Below are 18,358 nucleotides of genomic sequence, written 5' to 3' on the forward strand. Positions count from 1 at the left end.
ATCTTCACAGGCTCTGGGAAGTTTCATAAACTGCCAGGATCACATAGTAAGTAAGTGTAAAACCCAGTATGAGATCAGAACTTTGGACTTCCATGTTCCTTCATCACATCACAGCTGTCTGAAGTCCATGTACCTTCTTTCTTCGTAGCAGGAAGAAACTAAGAGAAGAATGCCTGTCTAAACTCATAAACATCTGCCAGGGTCACCAAATGTCCTGCTTTGCTGGGAGAGTGAGGGGTTCCCCAGGATGCAGGACATACCATGCTAAAACTGGGATAGTCCTGGGCAAACCAGGGAGGGCGGGGTTGTGGGTTCAACGAGCTGGCTGAAAAGTGATCAGCGTGGACCGATTAGCTGCTTCAACCCCTGGCCCCTCCAGGGCCCTCTGTGCCGCTGCTTGCAGAGCCTGCCCAAGCTCTGGAAACTTCCCAAACCAACCTCAGGTCCAGAACTCAGGGTCACTGTTGGGACTACTTTTTAAATGTCCCTGGAATAACAGAGGTTACCACTGGGTAATGGGATTGCACAAAGTTTTTTTTTTCACCTCCTGCTTACATACATTTTTTTATACTTTAAAATGTTTACCATAAATATATATGTTGCTGATCAGGAAAAATGTAATGTGGTAAAGTATTAGTTCATTTTTATTATCTTTACCCTGAATGCCTAGCACAGTTCCTAGGACTTATAATTCCTTGATGAAAGTTTTCAGAACAACTAAAAGACGTGTATTGAGGAAGGCCCTTTATAAAACATCAGTAATGTGTGCAGGCTCTGAAGGATTAATACTACCGATTAGTTGTTCTCAGACTGTGCTGCATCAGAATCACCTGGAGGGCACGTCAAAACTCAGATCACTGGACCCACCCCTAGACCTTCGGATTCCGTGGGTCTGGGGTGGGCGCTCTATAATTTGTGTTTCTAACAAGTTTCCAGGTGATGCTGTTGCTGCTGCCGGTGTTCACGGATGGGGTCGGAGGGAGAAAAACACATTTTTAAAAAAAATTAATTAATTAATTAATTAATTTTGGGGCAGTGTTGGGTCTTCGTTTCTGTGCGAGGGTTTTCTCTAGTTGCGGCAAGTGGGGGCCACTCTTCATCGCGGTGCGCGGGCCTCTCACTATCACGGCCTCTCTTGTTGGGAGCACAGGCTCCAGACGCGCAGGCTCAGTAGTTGTGGCTCACGGGCTTAGTTGCTCCGTGGCATGTGGGATCTTCCCGGACCAGGGCTCGAACCCGTGTCCCCTGCATTGGCAGGCAGCTTCTCAACCACTGCGCCACCAGGGAAGCCCCAGAAAAACACATTTGAGAACAGCTGATCTCCATGAATTAATCGGTTCATTAATTATTGGTTAACTGGTTTTTGGTACTAGTGTGGCTATTTAACCATCAGGTACAATCTTGCTGAAAAATTCAGTTCAAATTCTAGACTAATTTATATGTGAATTCATTCCCTCTTTATTCCCCCATTCAGCACTCACTTGTCACCCTCTCTCACCAAAGACTGGAGACACCCAAAGATGAATGGGACACGGTTATTGATTGTTAGGTGCTGAGAGACTTCAAGAAGGATTAAGTCATTTTCTAGATCTTTAACTGCCTGAATAAGAAATTAAATTTAGGAAGAAAATAAGAAATTTAAAATAGAATATGTTGTTCATTGTCAATTCAAGAAAGTTGACTGGCTTTGGTTCCACAGGCTTAAATGTAGGGTATCCTTTATGAATTCAGCTGTTCAGAGTATAAGGCACATGAAGTTAAACTCCATGGACTTAGGCCAGCCAATCAAATGGAATCACGGGTGGAAAATAGCAAGAATAAATGTAAAGTCCTGCGTTTGAGCTTAAAAAAAAAATCAATAATTCAAGGGCAGCTTATGTGAAAAAGACCTGAGAGTTTCAGTTGGCTTTTATCCAAAACCCATGTACAGCAAATCAACTTCTTTAGCTTCCTAGGGACACATTTTACAACTAGTTTATGTTGGAAAGTTAACCAGGAAGTAGCATTGCCTAAAATTAGCTTTCTATGGACTCTTTGTGTATGTGTATATATGGATATCTACGTTCAGGTATCCCCCGCTTTTTGAAAGTTCACTTTATGCCACTTCTTTTTAACAGAAAACTTAACATTAGTACCTGTTTTTGCTAACTGAAAAAATCTGAAAGCTTAACATTAGTACCTGTTTTTGCTAACTGAAAGTAATCTGTTTTTGCTAACTTTTACAAAAAAAAAAAGGCAAATAGCAAAAATTGTGTTTGACGTTTGTTTTGCAAGGAGCCATCATAGAGGCAGTGCACACCCTGAGTAGCAGTGAGAATGGTCCCCCCAAGCTCCTTCCCTGGGAACTATACCCAGCATCTCAGCATCAAGCTGCCATAGCTTTGAACTGTATCCATGAGCATCTGTGCTTTATCCCGATTTATAATATTTTGTGCCCCTATTAGCAAGATGTTTTCTAAGGTATTTCTAAGGTATTGCTTCTTCCCTTTACGCCATGATTACAAAAGTTTTCATAAAGTCACTCTAGTATAGTGGGGGAACCTATGTACACACATGTATAATTGCTCGCACAGTAAGCAATTTGTATGTTTTGCTTTGAAAAAATTTCTTAGCAAAGTTATCACAGACAAGCACTCTCAGGTAGTGCCAGAATTAGCATCACTTGAAAAAAATTAGCATCACCTGTATGCTAAACATACAGATTCCTAGGTCCTACCCTTGACTTCCTACACCAAGATCTCTGGGGATGGACCCCACAATCTGTTGTATTTTAACAAACTACCCCAGATGATGCTTTTGCTAAAGCGTGAGAACCCCTGCTCTATGTCAAAACTTTTTATCTTTTTGACCAAAGAACTGTTCCAGGTGCCTTTTACAGTCTTCCAGCGAATTTAAATTTTTTTCTTTAAGAGAATTTTATAAAGACAGAAATAAATGGAAATCTGAAGGTGCAATGTCTGGTGAATATGGCGGATGAATCAGAACTTCCCAGCCAAGCTGTAACAGTTTTTGCCAGGTCATCAAAGAAACATTATCGTAATGGAAGATTATGCGTTTTCTGTTGACTAATTCTGGACGCTTTTCGTCAAGTGCAGCTTTCAGTTGGTCTAATTGGGAGCAGTACTTATTGGAATTAATCGTTTGGTTTTCCAGACGGAGCTCATAATAGAGGACTCCCTTCCAATTTCACCATGTACACAACATCACCTTCTTTGGATGAAGATTGGTCTTTGGTGGTGGTTCATTTCGCTTGCCCCATGATCTCTTCCGTTCCACATTGTTGTACAGTATCCACTTTTCATCGCCCATCACAATTTGTTTTAAAAAAGGAACATTTTCATTATGTTTCAGTAGAGAATCGCAGGCGGAAATATGGTCAAGAAGGTTTTTTTTGCTTAACTTATATGGAACCCAAACATCAAAGCGATTAACATAACGAAGCAGGTGCAGATGATTTTCAGCGCTTGATTTGGATATTTTGAGTATGTCAGCTGTCTCCCACGTGGTATAATGTTGATGCTCTTTTTTTTTTTTTTTTAATAATCTCTCCAGGTTGGTTTTTTTTTACACTCTTATTGAGTCATAATTGACATAAAATAAACTGCATTTACTTCAAGTGTACAATTTCATATTTTTTTTATACAGCAGGTTCTTATTAGTCATCAATTTTATACACATCAGTGTATACATGTCAATCCCAATTGCCCAATTCAGCACACAACCACCACCACCCCCCTGCGGCTTTCCCCCCTTGGTGTCCATACCTTTGTTCTCTACATCTATGTCTCAATTTCTGCCCTGAAAACCGGTTCATCTGTACCATTTTTCTAGGTTCCACATATATGCATTAATATACGATATTTGTTTTTCCCTTTCTGACTTATTTCACTCTGTATGAGAGTCTCTAGATCCATCCACGTCTCCTTTTTATGGCTGAGTAATATTCCGTTGTATATATGTACCACATCTTCTTTATCCATTTGTCTGTTGATGGGCATTTAGGTTGCTTCCATGACCTGGCTATTGTAAATACTGCTGCAATGAACATTGGGGTACATGTGTCTTTTTGAATTATGGTTTTCTCTGGGTATATGCCCAGTAGTGGGATTGCTGGATCATATGGTAATTCTATTTTTAGTTTTTTAAGGAACCTCCATACTGTTCTCCATAGTGACTGTATCAGTTTACATTCCCACCAACAGGGCAAGAGGGTTCCCTTTTCTCCACACCCTCTCCAGCATTTGTTGTTTGTAGATTTTCTGATGAAGCCCATTCTAACTGGTGTGAGGTGATGCCTCACTGTAGTTTTCATTTGCATTTCTCTAATAATTAGTGATGTTGAGCAGCTTTTCATGTGCTTCGTGGCCATCTGCATGTCTTCTTTGGAGAAATGTCTATTTAGCTCTTCTGCCCAGTTTTGGATGGGGTTGTTTGTTTTTTTAATATCGAGCTACATGAGCTGTTTATATATTTTGGAGATTAATCCTTTGTCCGTTGATTCGTTTGCAAATATTTTCTCCCATTCTGAGGGTTGTTTTTTCGTCTTGTTTATGGTTTCCTTTGCTGTGCAAAAGCTTTTAAGTTTCATTAGGTCCCATTTGTTTATTTTTGTTTTTATTTCCATTACCCTAGGAGGTGGATCAAAAAAGATCTTGCTGTGATTTATGTCAAAGAGTGTTCTTCCTATGTTTTCCTCTAAGAGTTTTATAGTGTTCGTTCTAACATTTAGGTCTCTAATCCATTTTGAGTTTATTTTTGTGGATGGTGTTAGGGAGTGTTCTAATTTCATTCTTTTACATGTAGCTGTCCAGTTTTCCCAGCACCACTTATTGAAGAGACTATCTTTTCTCCTTTGTATATCCTTGCCTCCTTTATCATAGATTAGTTGACCATAGGTGTGTGGGTTTATCTCTGGGCTTTCTATCTTGTTCCATTGATCTATGTTTCTGTTTTTGTGCTAGTACCATGTTATCTTGATTACTGTAGCTTTGTAGTATAGTCTGAAGTCAGGGAGGCTGATTCCTCCAGCTCCATTTTTTTTTCCTCAAGACTGCTTTGGCTATTTGGGGTCTTTTGTGTCTCCATACAAATTTTAAGATTTTTTGTTCTAGTTCTGTAAAAAATGCCATTGGTAATTTGATAGGGATTGCAATGAATCTGTAGATTGCTTTGGGTAGTATAGTCATTTCCACAATATTGATTCTTCCAATCCAAGAACATGGTATATCTCTCCATCTGTTGGTATCACCTTTAATTTCTTTCATCAGTGTCTTATAGTTTTCTGCATACAGGTCTTTTGTCTCCCTAGGTAGGTTTATTCCTAGGTATTTTATTCTTTTTGTTGCAGTGGTAAATGGGAGTGTTTCCTTAATTTCTCTTTCAGATTTTTCATCATTAGTGTATAGGAATGCAAGAGATTTCTGTGCATTAATTTTGTATCCTGCAACTTTACCAAATTCATTGATTAGCTCTAGTAGTTTTCTGGTGGCATCTTTAGGATTCTCTATGTATAGTATCATGTCATCTGCAAACAGTGACAGTTTTACTTCTTCTTTTCCAATTTGTATTCCTTTTATTTCTTTTTCTTCTCTGACTGCTGAGGCTAGGACTTCCAAAACTATGTTGAATAATAGTGGTGAGAGTGGACATCCTTGTCTCATTCCTGACCTTAGAGGAAATGCTTTCAGTTTTTCACCATTGAGAATGATGTTTGCTGTGGGTTTGTCGTATATGGCCTTTACTATGTTGAGGTAGGTTCCCTCTATTTCCACTTTCTGGAGAGTTTTTTTATCATAAATGGCTGTTGAATTTTGTCAAAAGCTTTTTCTGCATCTATTGAGATGATCATATGGTTTTTCTTCTTCAATTTGTTAATATGGTGTATCACATTGATTGATTTGCCTATATTGAAGAATCCTTGCATCCCTGGGATAAATCCCACTTGGTCATGGTGTATGATCCTTTTAATGTGTTGTTGGATTCTGTTTGCTAGTATTTTGTTGAGGATTTTTGCATCTATATTCATCAGTGATATTGGTCTGTAATTTTCTTTTTTTGTAGTATCTTTGTCTGGTTTTGGTATCAGGGTGATGGTGGCCTCATAGAATGAGTTTGGGGGTGTTCCTTCCTCTGCAATTTTTTGGAAGAGTTTCAGAAGGGTGGGTGTTAGCTCTTCTCTAAATGTTTGATAGAATTGACCTGTGAAGCCATCTGGTCCTGGACTTTTGTTTGTTGGAAGATTTTTAATCACAGTTTCAATTTCATTACTTGTGATTGGTCTGTTCGTACTTTCTATTTCTCCCTGGTTCAGTCTTGGAAGGTTATACCTTTCTAAGAATTTGTCCATTTCTTCCAGGTTGTCCATTTTATTGGCATAGAATTGCTTGTAGTAGTCTCTTAGGATGCTTTGTATTTCTGCAGTGTCTGTTGTAACTTCTTTTTCATTTCTAATTTTACTGATTTGAGTCCTCTCCCTCTTTTTCTTGATGAGACTGGCTAATGGTTTATCAATTTTGTTTATCTTCTCAAAGAAACAGCTTTTAGTTTTATTGATCTTTGCTATTGTTTTCTTTGTTTCTATTTCATTTATTTCTGCTCTGATCTTTATGATTTCTTTCCTTCTACTAACTTTGGGTTTTGTTTGTTCTTCTTTCTCTAGTTCTTTTAGGTGTAAGGTTAGATTGTTTATTTGAGATATTTGTTGTTTCTTGAGGTAGGATTGTATTGCTGTAAGCTTCCCTCTTAGAACTGCTTTTGCTGCATCCCATAGGTTTTGGATTGTCGTGTTTTCATTGTCATCTGTCTCTAGGTATTTTTTGATTTTCTCTTTGATTTCTTCAGTGATCTCTTGGTTATTTAATAACGTATTGTTCAGCCTCCATGTGTTTGTGTTTTTTACGTCTTTTTCCCTGTAATTGATTTCTAATCTCATAGCGTTGTGGTCAGAAAATATGCTTGATATGATTTCAATTTTCTTAAATTTACTGAGGCTTGATTTGTGACCCAAGATGTGATCTATCCTGGAGAATGTTCCATGTGCACTTGAGAAGAAAGTGTAATCTGCTGTTTTTGGATGGAATGTCCTATAAATATCAATTAAATCTATCCGGTCTATTGTGTCATTTAAAGCTTGTGTTTCCTTATTTATTTTCATTTTGGATGATCTGTCCATTGGTGTAAGTGAGGTGTTAAAGTCCCCCACTATTATTGTGTTACTGTTGATTTCCTCTTTTAGAGCTGTTAACAGTTGCCTTATGTATTGAGGTGTTCCTATGATGGGTGCATATATATTTATAATTGTATATCTTCTTCTTGGATTGATCCCTTGATCATTATGTAGTGTTCTTGCTTGTCTCTTGTAACATTCTTTATTTTAAAGTCTATTTTATCTGATATGAGTATTGCTACTCCAGCTTTCTTTTGATTTCCATTTGCATGGAATATCTTTTTCCATCCCCTCACTTTCATTCTGTATGTGTCCCTAGGTCTGAAGTGGGTCTCTTGTAGACAGCATATATATGGGTCTTGTTTTTGTATCCATTCAGCAAGCTTGTGTCTTTTGGTTGGAGCATTTAATCCATTCACATTTAAGGTAATTATCGATATGTATCTTCCTATGACCATTTTCTTAATTGTTTTGGGTTTGTTTTTGTAGGTCCTTTATTTCTCTTGTGTTTCCCCACTTAGAGAAGTTCCTTTAGCATTTGTTGTAGAGCTGGTTTGGTGGTGCTGAATTCTCTTAGCTTTTGCTTGTCTGGAAAGCTTTTGATTTCTCCATCGAATCTGAATGAGATCCTTGCTGGGTAGAGTAATCTTGGTTGTAGGTTCTTCCCTTTCATCACTTTAAGTATATCATGCCACTCCCTTCTGGCTTGTAGAGTTTCTGCTGAGAAATCAGCTGTTAACCTCATGGGAGTTCCCTTGTATGTTATTTGTCATTTTTCCCTTGCTGCTTTCAATAATTTTTCTTTGTCTTTAATTTTTGCCACTTTGATTACTATGTGTCTCGGCATGTTTCTCCTTGGGTTTATCCTGTATGGCACTTGCTGGGCTTCCTGGACTTGGGTGGCTATTTCCTTTCCCATGTTTGGGAATTTTTCAACTATAATCTCTTCAAATATTTTCTCGGGTCCTTTTTCTCTCTCTTCTCCTTCTGGGGCCCCTATAATGCGACTGTTGTTGCGTTTAATGTTGTCTCAGAGGTCTCTTAGGCTGTCTTCATTTCTTTTCATTCTTTTTTCTTTATTCTGTTCTGCAGCAGTGAATTCCACCATTCTGTCTTCCAGGTCACTTATCTGTTCTTCTACCTCAAGTTATTCTGCTATTGATTCCTTCTAGTGTAGTTTTCATTTCCGTTATTGTATTATTCATCTCTGTTTGTTTGTTCTTTAATTCTTCTAGGTCTTTGTTAAACATTTCTTGCATCTTCTTGATCTTTGCCTCCACTGTTTTTCTGAGGTCCTGGATCATCTTCACTATCATTATTCTGAATTCTTTTTCTGGAAGGTTGCCTATCTCCACTTCATTTAGTTGTTTTTCTTGGGTTTTATCTTGTTCCTTCATCTGGTACATAGCCCTCTGCCTTTTCATCTTGTCTATCTTTCTGTGAATGTGGTTTTTGTTCCACAGGTGGCAGGATTGTAGTTCTTCTTGCTTCTGCTGTCTGTCCTCTGGTGGATGAGGCTATCTAAGAGGCTTGTCTTGATTGTTCTTAATTATTGTTTCAATTTGATTGCTATCAACGTCAGCTGGTCTACCTGACCGTGGAGCATCTTCCAGCAAGAAATCTCCAGCACGAAACTTCGCAAACCCCTTTTGACACGTTCGATCAGTTACAGCACCTTCTCCATATACTGCAGAAATCTTTTTGTGCGTTTCAATTGTGTTTTTACCTTTCTTCAAATAATAAAACATAATATGCCGAAATGTTGCTTTTTTTTTCTTCCATCTTCAATATTAAAGTGGCTACACAAAAATTCACCAATTTTGACGTCTTTTTTTACATGCCTGCTGATATGACAGCTGTCACATACAATCTAACAAAATTGTTTCGAATGAAGTTAAAGACAGCTAAGTGCTACTAGAGCCATCTTATGGAAAAAATCAAACGAACCTTTTGACCCACCCAATAGGAGTAAACAATTTTTATTTATTTATTTATTTGTTTGTTTATTTAATGTTTGGCTGCATTGGGTCTTCGCTGCTTTCTCTAGTTGCGGCCAGCGGGGGCTACTCTTTGTTTCAGTGAGCAGGCTTCTCATTGCGGTGGCTTCTCTTGCTGTGGAGCACGGGCTCTAGGCACTCGGGCTCAGTAGTTGTGGCTCTCGGGCTCTAGAGTGCAGGCTCAGTAGTTGTGGCGCACGGGCTTAGTTGCTCTGTGGCATGTGGGATCTTCCCGGACAAGGGCTCGAACTTGTGTCCCCTGCATTGGCAGGCAGATTCTTAACCACTGCGCCACCAAGGAAGTCTGGAATAAACAATTTTAAAAATCAGTATTGCGGGCTTCCCTGGTGGTGCAGTGGTTGGGAGTCTGCCTGCCAATGCAGGGGACATGGGTTCGAGCCCTGGTCTGGGAGGATCCCACATGCTGCGGAGCAGCTGGACCCGTGAGCCACAACTACTGAGCCTGCGCGTTTGGAGCCTGTGCTCCACAACAGGAGAGGCCATGATAGTGAGAGGCCCGCACACCGTGATGAAGAGTGGCCCCTGCTTGCCACAACTGGAGAAAGCCCTCGCACAGAAGCGAAGACCCAACACAGCCAAAAATAAAAATTAAAAAAAAAAAATCAGTATTTATTTTGTTTTCAGGCAGATACATATTGAATAAAATAAATTCTACTGATTGTCAAAAGAAAAAACAATCACATTAAACTCAGGAAGAAAAAATTTGTGAGACTAAAATTTGTATTTATTTAACACATTCATTTTTTTCTTCATCTAGGGACTGGACATGAAAGAGAAACTACACTAGGAGCCCAGGTAATGGGCTTGCCCTTAACAATCTAAATGCTTGTTGGCAATTCTAACTCATGATAAGATGTCATATATTGTTATGGACTGAATGTTTTTATCCCCTCAAAATTCATATGAAGAAGCCCTAACCCCAATGTGATTATATTTGGAGATGGGGTCTTTACAGAAGGAATAAGTTTAAATGAAATCACAGGGTGGGGCCCTGATCTCTTATTGGATTGGTGTCCTTATAAGAGACACCAGAGAGTGCCCCTCTCTCCCCACCGTGTAAGACCATAGAGAAGGCAGCTCTCTGCAAGCCAGGAAGAATGCTCTCACCAGAAACCAACCATGCTGGACCCTGATCTTGGACTTTCCAGTCTCCAAAACTGTGAGCAAATTTCTGTTGTTTAAGCCACCCAGTCTATGGTATTTTTTATGGCAGCCTGAGTGTGTGTTTGTGTGTGTGTGTGTGTGTGTGTATTTTTTAATAAAGAAGAGAATATGAAAGGAAAATAACATCAGCTCCTTATTACTGAACTTCACCTTAATCTTTCGACAAAATAATTAGGCACTTATTGAAAGAAAATAAAACTAAGAGAGGAAGAATATGCTATTTGCTACAACTCCCAGAAGTTCTAGGTTAAAGCGCATGGAAATTTACTGTTCCTCCCATACACAGGAAATAAAAAGCCAGAATAATGAGCCAATGTCTTCTGTTTAGCAACCTGCAGTCCTAATTCAACCAGCTGCTTCCTTTGAAAAGGTATTGCCTTTGGTCTTCCCAAGTTAAATCTGGCATCTGTCTACCTTTAGATGCCAGTGAACCAGAATACAGATGAAGTGAGTGCCTCAAGTTAATTTTCTACTCTTGATCCTGACGTGGGATTCAGAACTAGAAAATGAATCGCGTATTGAATCAGCTTCCAAGGCAAAGAGGGTCTTCCTCAGGCTGCTGCTTCTCAGGTCACTGCCAGCGGATCAGGCCAGCAGGAGCCTCTAGTTAGGTCTCTGGGACAATCCCAGGTTTAACGTTTTATCTGCAATCAGTCGTACTAAAGTAGGTTGGAAAACCACCCAACTGCCCCCTAGCACTTCAGGGACACTGAAAATCTTTCTAACAAGGAGATCAGGGCCATGTAAAATGACAGAGGAAACTAACACAACATTGTAAAGCAATTATACTCCAATAAAGATGTTAAAAAAAAAAAAAGATATATGTATATGTATAACTAAATCACTTTGCTGTACACCTGAAACTAACACAACATTGTAGATCAACTATACTCCAATATAAAATAAAAATTAAAAATAAAATAAAAGCTAAAAAAGATAAATAAAATGACAGAGGAATTTCTTGTGGGGGGCTACCTAAATAACGCCCGCTATAGATGTCCTAGAATTCCTGTTTCTGATTAATGATTAGTTGAAGGTCCTCCCCTGGATGGGCAGTTGTCTTTAATTCCTCTCCTCAGTCCCCAAATCACCATGCTATAGGGAACCCCCGGTTCCCTATAACCCCCGGTTGGGTTATAGGAGAAGCAGCTCGGTGGCCGGGGAACTCTGGCATTGAAGTTTGTCCCTCATGCACTCTGAAGTTCCTGTGACAGTATCTGAGTCCTAGGGAGGAAAGAATTAAGAAATCAGTTTTGCTAAATGCCGTCAGGCCCTTTTGCCATTTATTTCATTCGTATAGTTTCTATATTGAAAAAATTTTCCAATTATTTGACTTCATATAACTTGAAGCTCTGGATATTTGTACCATTTATATTCCTGTGATACAGAACTCTTCAAAATGTCTTTTTATGTTTTATAAAATCTAGCTTTAAATGACAATGATAAAATAAAGTTAAATGTGGATGTTAAAAAAAACAAGAGTCCAGAGAGGAGGAGAGAGATGAGTCCTAGGAAGGAAAGAATTAAGAAATAAGGTTTACGGCTGATGCAACGAAGGGAATTGCATTCAACAGGGAAGCAGTTTTCCCTTTTGTTTGTATCATTCTCCACAACAGCTTCTTATTATAGCCAGTTGCTTATGAATGCCCACCCAAACTACCTTATTACGCTAGGGAAGTGTTCGTTAAGAGCCAGTCTCCATCTTTCACATCCTAAATAAAGGCAGAGATTGTCTTAGTTAATCACTTATACTGCTGCCTGATCACGCCCCCTCCTATTTGTGATCTCACTTGTCAATTTTAATGATTTTCTATAGCTCGTTGTTTACATCTCCTTTACACTTCCTGCCATTTCTGGACTCCAAAACCTTCAGCTCCACCTCTTTTCGGTCACAATGCTGCAAGAACCCACATCAGCTCATGTGACTGGGGCCAGGCACTGTGCTGAGCTCTTTACTTCATTATTTCATATGCTCCTCACAACAGACATGTAAGCTACGTGTGGCTCCTCTCCCTGGTCCACACAGGAGGAGACAGGCTTGGAGTATGACTCGCCCAAGTCACAGAGGGAGGTGTGCCTTCCTTGACTCGCCACACCCCTCCCTCCTCAGGGCAGAAGCACTGCTCCTTCCTAAGTGCATATCAGTGCCTGAACATTTCCTCCACGATTCTTCCTTTTCCTTGAGAAGTCAAAATGAAGTCTCAATGAATATCCCTTGATTTAACCCTTTTCTATTCCGTAAGATTCTTCTTCCTATCATTTCCTTTTTTGTACCTTTGATCTTTCATGCTTGATCTTTCATTCTCTCCTCATTCCTTTTCGTGAAAAAGGTTTTGTCCATGTATCCCCTTGTGCAAACTAACATTCAACTTGAATAGGCCGTCCCTTTCAGTGATTCATTTAGCAGAATGCTGACCTCAGGAAGCTCAGACTCTGAAAGGGGAGATGAGATATGGATTAGTGTTGCGTGAACATGAGAGATGCAATCAGCGCAATGAGAGTTCAAGGAAGGAGAGAGTACTTGTTACCAGAGAGGCAGTAAGGAGGTTTTGTGGAGGATCTGGGCTAGAAGGCTAAGTCTGGGAGAATTTCTGCAGCAGAAATTAGAAAGGGGCACCAGGCAGGGGGAGCAGCGTAAGGAGAGGCACAGAGGCAGGAAAGCCTAGAGAGGATCTGGCAAAGGATATTTGACCAGTTCGCATGGCACAGAGAACCTTGAGGGGAAGTGGAACTGAAGGCTATATTATAGAGGATATGCCACCAGAGGATAATACCTTGTCTGTAATGGGTAGGAAAGTGATATTGTGAGAATGTGAATTAGGGAGTTTATTCTGGTGGCAAAGTTCAGGATGGACCAGAATGTGGTAACATGAAGATGGGGAAACCAGTTGAGAGGCTACTGCAATAGTCCAGGCAAGAACCACTGGGCTCTTGTCCTGTCCTTGAATGCTACCAGAAAAAATGGAACAAAACCCATGTTTGAGAGGCATTTTGGGGGTGAAAGTCACTACTGTCTTGGGTAAAGGGAAAAGGAACATCAGAGATATCCTTGAGCCTGAGCCCATGGAAGAAGACGGCTCTGTCTAACCAAAAGGGGACAGTCATGAAGAAGAGGAGGTTGAAAGAGTGAGGCACGAGTTCAGTTCTGAACATGCTGAAGTTGAAGTGTCAGTGGGACATTCACAATATGACTAAATCTAACAGGTGTGCAGAAATCTGGCTATGGCTCTGAAAAACACGTGGGATTAGAGATATACAGGTGAGAATGCTTTGCATGTAAGTGAAAGCTCTTAGAAAATGCAGAGCATTTAGTAAGGGTTCATCACGTGAGGGCTACGATACTGACCAGAAAACATGTTGTATGAATCTCTTTAACCCAACCCATTCTTGCTTGTGCTGGTTGCTCAAGACGTGTGGATGAAATGAATGAATTACAAGATACTCAATATATGTTTACTGAATTAAGAAGTAAATGAGGGGCTTCCCTGGTGGCGCAGTGGTTGAGAATCTGCCTGCCAATGCAGGGGACACGGGTTCGAGCCCTGGTCTGGGAAGATCCCACATGCCGCGGAGCAACTAGGCCCGTGCGCCACAACTACTGAGCCTGCGCGTCTGGAGCCTGTGCTCCGTAACAAGAGAGGCTGCGATAGTGAGAGGCCCGCGCACCGCGATGAAGAGTGGCCCCCGCTCGCTGCAACTAGAGAAAGCCCTCGCACAGAAACAAAGACACAACACAGCCAAAAATAAATAAATAAATAATTAAAAAAAAAAAGAAGTAAATGAAAACCTAAACGTATGATGAATTTATGAAGTCCAAGAGAGATGAGTGAGAAGACTATTGGGAGTATAATGCGGAATGTATTCTTACAAAACTTCACCAAGAACCTGAAGAAACCCTGGATAGAAAAACAGCTGAGAGGTTGTACTGCAAGCATGCTTGCTTGCATATAGGAGCCAGTGCACCCTTTCTGCCCATGGGGATTTCTGGGACGTTGCAGAGATTTTCTGGCTCCTGAGCCTCTGTTTTCTGGCTTCAGTCGAGTTCTGGGCCATCTTTTGTTTCATTCAGTGTCAAATCAGAAGCTCCTCTTGGATGCTGGCTCTTGACTGGGAAATGGAAACTATTTGTACTGCCATGAAGGAAGCTTTTTGCATCTGGCAGGGTCTCCTGGCTGGAACCGGCATAAAGAGAAAATTAGGAAATAATCAAGCAGGCTGTGGTCTTGGTGTATTTCATTGTTAGTATTCCAGTTACTGGGAGGATGTCTAAAGCTCTTCCTGGTTTACCACCTTGAAGATTAAAGGAAAAAGAAAATCTCCATATAGCTCAAATCCATCAGCATACGCACCCCAGTAAGGAGGTCTGTAGAAGAATCAGGAAGAATGCACGATGGCGTGGGTGAGAAACATGGTCTGTCAGGACGTTTTTCCATTTGCTCACTGCTCTTCTGGCACAGGCTGGCAGCAACAGAACAAAGCCTATCTTGTGCTTCCCAAAGCACCCCTGCTGTACTTTCGAGGGTTTTTCTTTTCCCCAGAAGCCTGTTGGAGGGATTTTGAGGCCTTTCCTTCAAACAAAGAACTAAATTAGGCCACTGTTTTGCTGGCATTTGGTCTAATGAGGGGTCATCTCTATCTCATAACTTTTGTATATTCAGCGGAGGAGACAGAAAGCCGTGTGGTGTTTTTAAGGATAGAGTGAAATCCCTCTGCTGCAAAATGTGTCCCCAATCCAAATGCTAAAGCATCTGAAATACTATTATGACCCTTATAAAGTAGAGGCCACCTGTCCCACCGTTCCTGTCCTGGGGCCCTGTCTCTGTCATGTCCAGGGAGCAGTGATGCGATCCTGCCTGGGAAGCTCCAGGGACAAGACATCACTTCGGGAGAGAGCCTGCTGCACATGGAACAACGCTCGTTATTTTAGAAAGTTCCAGCTCATATTGAATTACAATCCACCTCCCTGGGTTACACTGAGTACTTTCTCCACAATAACAGCCGTTTAATTGATTGAAGAGAAATAATGTGTCTCCATTTGCCAAATTAAAATCATCAGCTGTTTCCCATTGGTCACGATCACGAGCACAGATGAAAACAGACGTTGTCCCACCCTCTCTTCCTTCCCCCTACTAGTTCCTTTTCTTCTCCCCACAAATACTTCTGCATCTGTATGTGCCAGACAACCCACCCCCCCACACACAATATCCGACTTGTGCACATGTATTTTAAAGGGCAGCGCAGAACTATCCTAGGCTGAGTGAGGTCAGAAAGAACAGAGGTTCTGGAGTTGCATGGATTTGGATTCAAGTTCCAGTTCTGTCCTTCCACTTGGCTGCGGGATCCCACCAAGTTTCTTAACCATGATAAGCATCCATTTCCTTATTTATAATGTGGAGACAAAAGTCCCTATTTTGCAGGGCTAGAGATAACATGTGCAAGTTGCCTGGCACATGGCTTGGCCTGAGCAGGAGAGCTATTATGCTGTGCCCTTAGGTCAGATAAGAGCATGGCATAGTCTTGATCATCAAAATGTGTCAGCTACAACCCAGCCATCTGTGAGTTTGTTCAGCGTGTCTTCTCTGTTTTCCTTCAAGGTACTGATAAAAATGTTGGCCAGGATGTGGCCTCAGAAAGATTCCTGTGACCCTTTACGGGGTACCACCCTCTCAAGCCTTCTTTCCTTAGTAAGCATTCTTTGATCAGGGACATTGAACCAGTTATAGATTGAACTGTACTCTTTCCTGGTCTGTATTTCTCCATCTCTTCCACATGAATGTTGTGAGAGCTTTTGTCACTTGCCCTGCTGAAATCAGAGAGTGTATCAGGGGAATGACATAGACATAGACTAAACAGAAGATTCTCTCTCTCATGCATTCTCTATTGAAAGGCAAACACTCTTGGAGATGGGATGGGGCTAACGTGTTGCGTTCATTCACACTAACATGGTAGTGATCTAACAGACCCTTTTCTATCTGACTCAGATGGAGTAAAAAGTCACTGGGTACTGGGGGAAGTGAAGGGATGGTTGTTAATATAAATGTAAAAAGTGTGTAGTCACAGCAGAATGGGGAATGAAAAAAACTTACTGACTTAGCGAATGAGCTCAAGAAGGGACCCTTGCATAGATCCACATTTACAAAGGGATCAAGATGTATAAGCTGATTACATAGCCTCTGAGGATTCCAGTACAGGCTCACAAATATCCTCTTCCCTCTCCTTCTGTTCTAAGATCACCAAATTCAACATGTCGTCAAATGCATCCCTCCGATCCCAGCAGGAGAAAAGAGGGTGGCAGGTCCCCATTTCAGCAGATATTCAAATTCAGCCCAACCCTAAAATTCCCTTTAACGGTGATAACAGCCACTGGCATTTATGGAGGACTGGCTTATGTGCTTCATCTTATAATGCTCACAACAACCATGTGAGGGAGAGACCGTTGTCATCCCTATCTTGCTGCTGGGGAAACTGAGTCTCAGAGAGGCTGGACAATTTGCTTAAAGCCACACAGCTATGCAAGGAACAGGACAAGGCCTTTTTCACTCTAAAGAACTCTTAATCTTCAGACAATTGATGTCATTGTTTGACAACCATGGCTGCACTGGCAGGGATTCTTGGGTTGGCACAGATCTGGTGCCACTGGGCCCTTTTGGGTCCCCTCTACTTGCTTTGTGGAAGCCCTGCCCTCCTGGGTATGGCATGATACTATGTGTCCGCCTGGGTGGCCTGGCCACAGCCCCAGTGACCACAGTAATCCAGAGAAGACTCTCCCATTGCAACTTGTGTCTCATGCCCAAGGAGACATCTGCTCTCTGGAATTCAGGCTGCTGAGAAGCTGCCTTCATAATTGTTTCGGAAATGGGCGGTGGTGTCTTGGAACAGCTTGACTGGGGGCTGAATCTCATTACTGACAGAATTGTGACCTTTCAGCTGAATATGGAAAATGCCATTGATATCATATGCAAAAATGACGTCAGTGCTATGATATGGGAGGGAAAGGGATGGTCCATGTGGGATATTTATTTTAATGATATCACCATCATTTGTTATGTGGTTTGAATTAAATAGAAGTCTTTGAGCCTACCCTCCACCAACGATCTCTCAGAAACTTTCCCTTGTTTTGTCTTATGTCATTTAGCACTCAATTTGCTGCAGTTCCTGGCTGAACAGAGCCCTTGATATGATTTCTTTGTTCTGATGACTTAAACTCAGAAATAAAAGGGTCTTTGTCTCAATCAAATTGTCCCATCTTGATCCAAGATATAGGCATTTTTTAAAAATGAGACTAGGAAGGAAGGGGATGATTTAAATCAAGGAGACAGGTGAGATGGAGCCCAAATTATAGATGTTACCTTGGTCTGCTTAGACTTGGAGCACATACACGTGCTCTGAAGCTGAGAACAATGTATGGTGACAAATAGATTACAAAAATACAAACATTGTTTACATGACCCCTTGGCAAGTTTCCAAGTGTATGGCTGCCGGGTCGAGTCTGAGGTCCTTAAATTCTACCAGGTGACGGAGCTGAGTCAAGCAGATGCTCCACTGTGGGCTCCCAGCTGTTACTCTGCCCAAGCTGTTGACCTAGAGCAGGTTTGCTAATAATAGTCCTAGTAATAAAGTGAAAACCATAGTCCACATGCCCACCTTCCATTGACAATGCATTTTTAATGCACCTACGTAATTACCTCACTTGACCTTTTCAGCAACCCTGTAAGAAAGAGAGAATTGTCAATATGAAGGTCACTAATGCCTTTATTTTTCATATGAAGAAACAAACCCAGAGTGAGGGCGTTTTCCCACAGACACACACATGTTACACAAACACAATCTCTGGACTCTGGAGTGTTGGGCCACTGCCTGCCTTCTCTGGTTGGAGAACAGAGCACAGTTTCCCCTGAGTCAGGACTGGGCACAGGTGCTCCACACACATGGGCCGTCACAGAAAGCCTCAGGCACCATCCCCACTCTCAAGGCTAGTGGCGTGTTGCTGTAGGAATCGGCAATTAGGAAT

At 41.2% G+C, this 18,358-nt stretch overlaps 1 long non-coding RNA gene across 1 annotated transcript; it reads right to left on the bottom strand.

The window, feature by feature from the left end:
• Positions 1-1,009: 1,009 nt before the first annotated feature.
• LOC309667018 lies at positions 1,010-3,917 on the bottom strand. The gene is made up of 2 exons (XR_014267480.1): positions 2,180-3,917; positions 1,010-2,135 (listed from the first exon to the last, which is right to left on the bottom strand). It is a non-coding gene; the product is annotated as an uncharacterized lncRNA (long non-coding RNA).
• Between the last annotated feature and the right edge of the window lie 14,441 nt (positions 3,918-18,358).

Source organism: Balaenoptera physalus (genome assembly GCF_965194825.1).
Source record: "Balaenoptera physalus genome assembly, chromosome: 9".
NCBI classification, from domain to species: domain Eukaryota; kingdom Metazoa; phylum Chordata; class Mammalia; order Artiodactyla; family Balaenopteridae; genus Balaenoptera; species Balaenoptera physalus.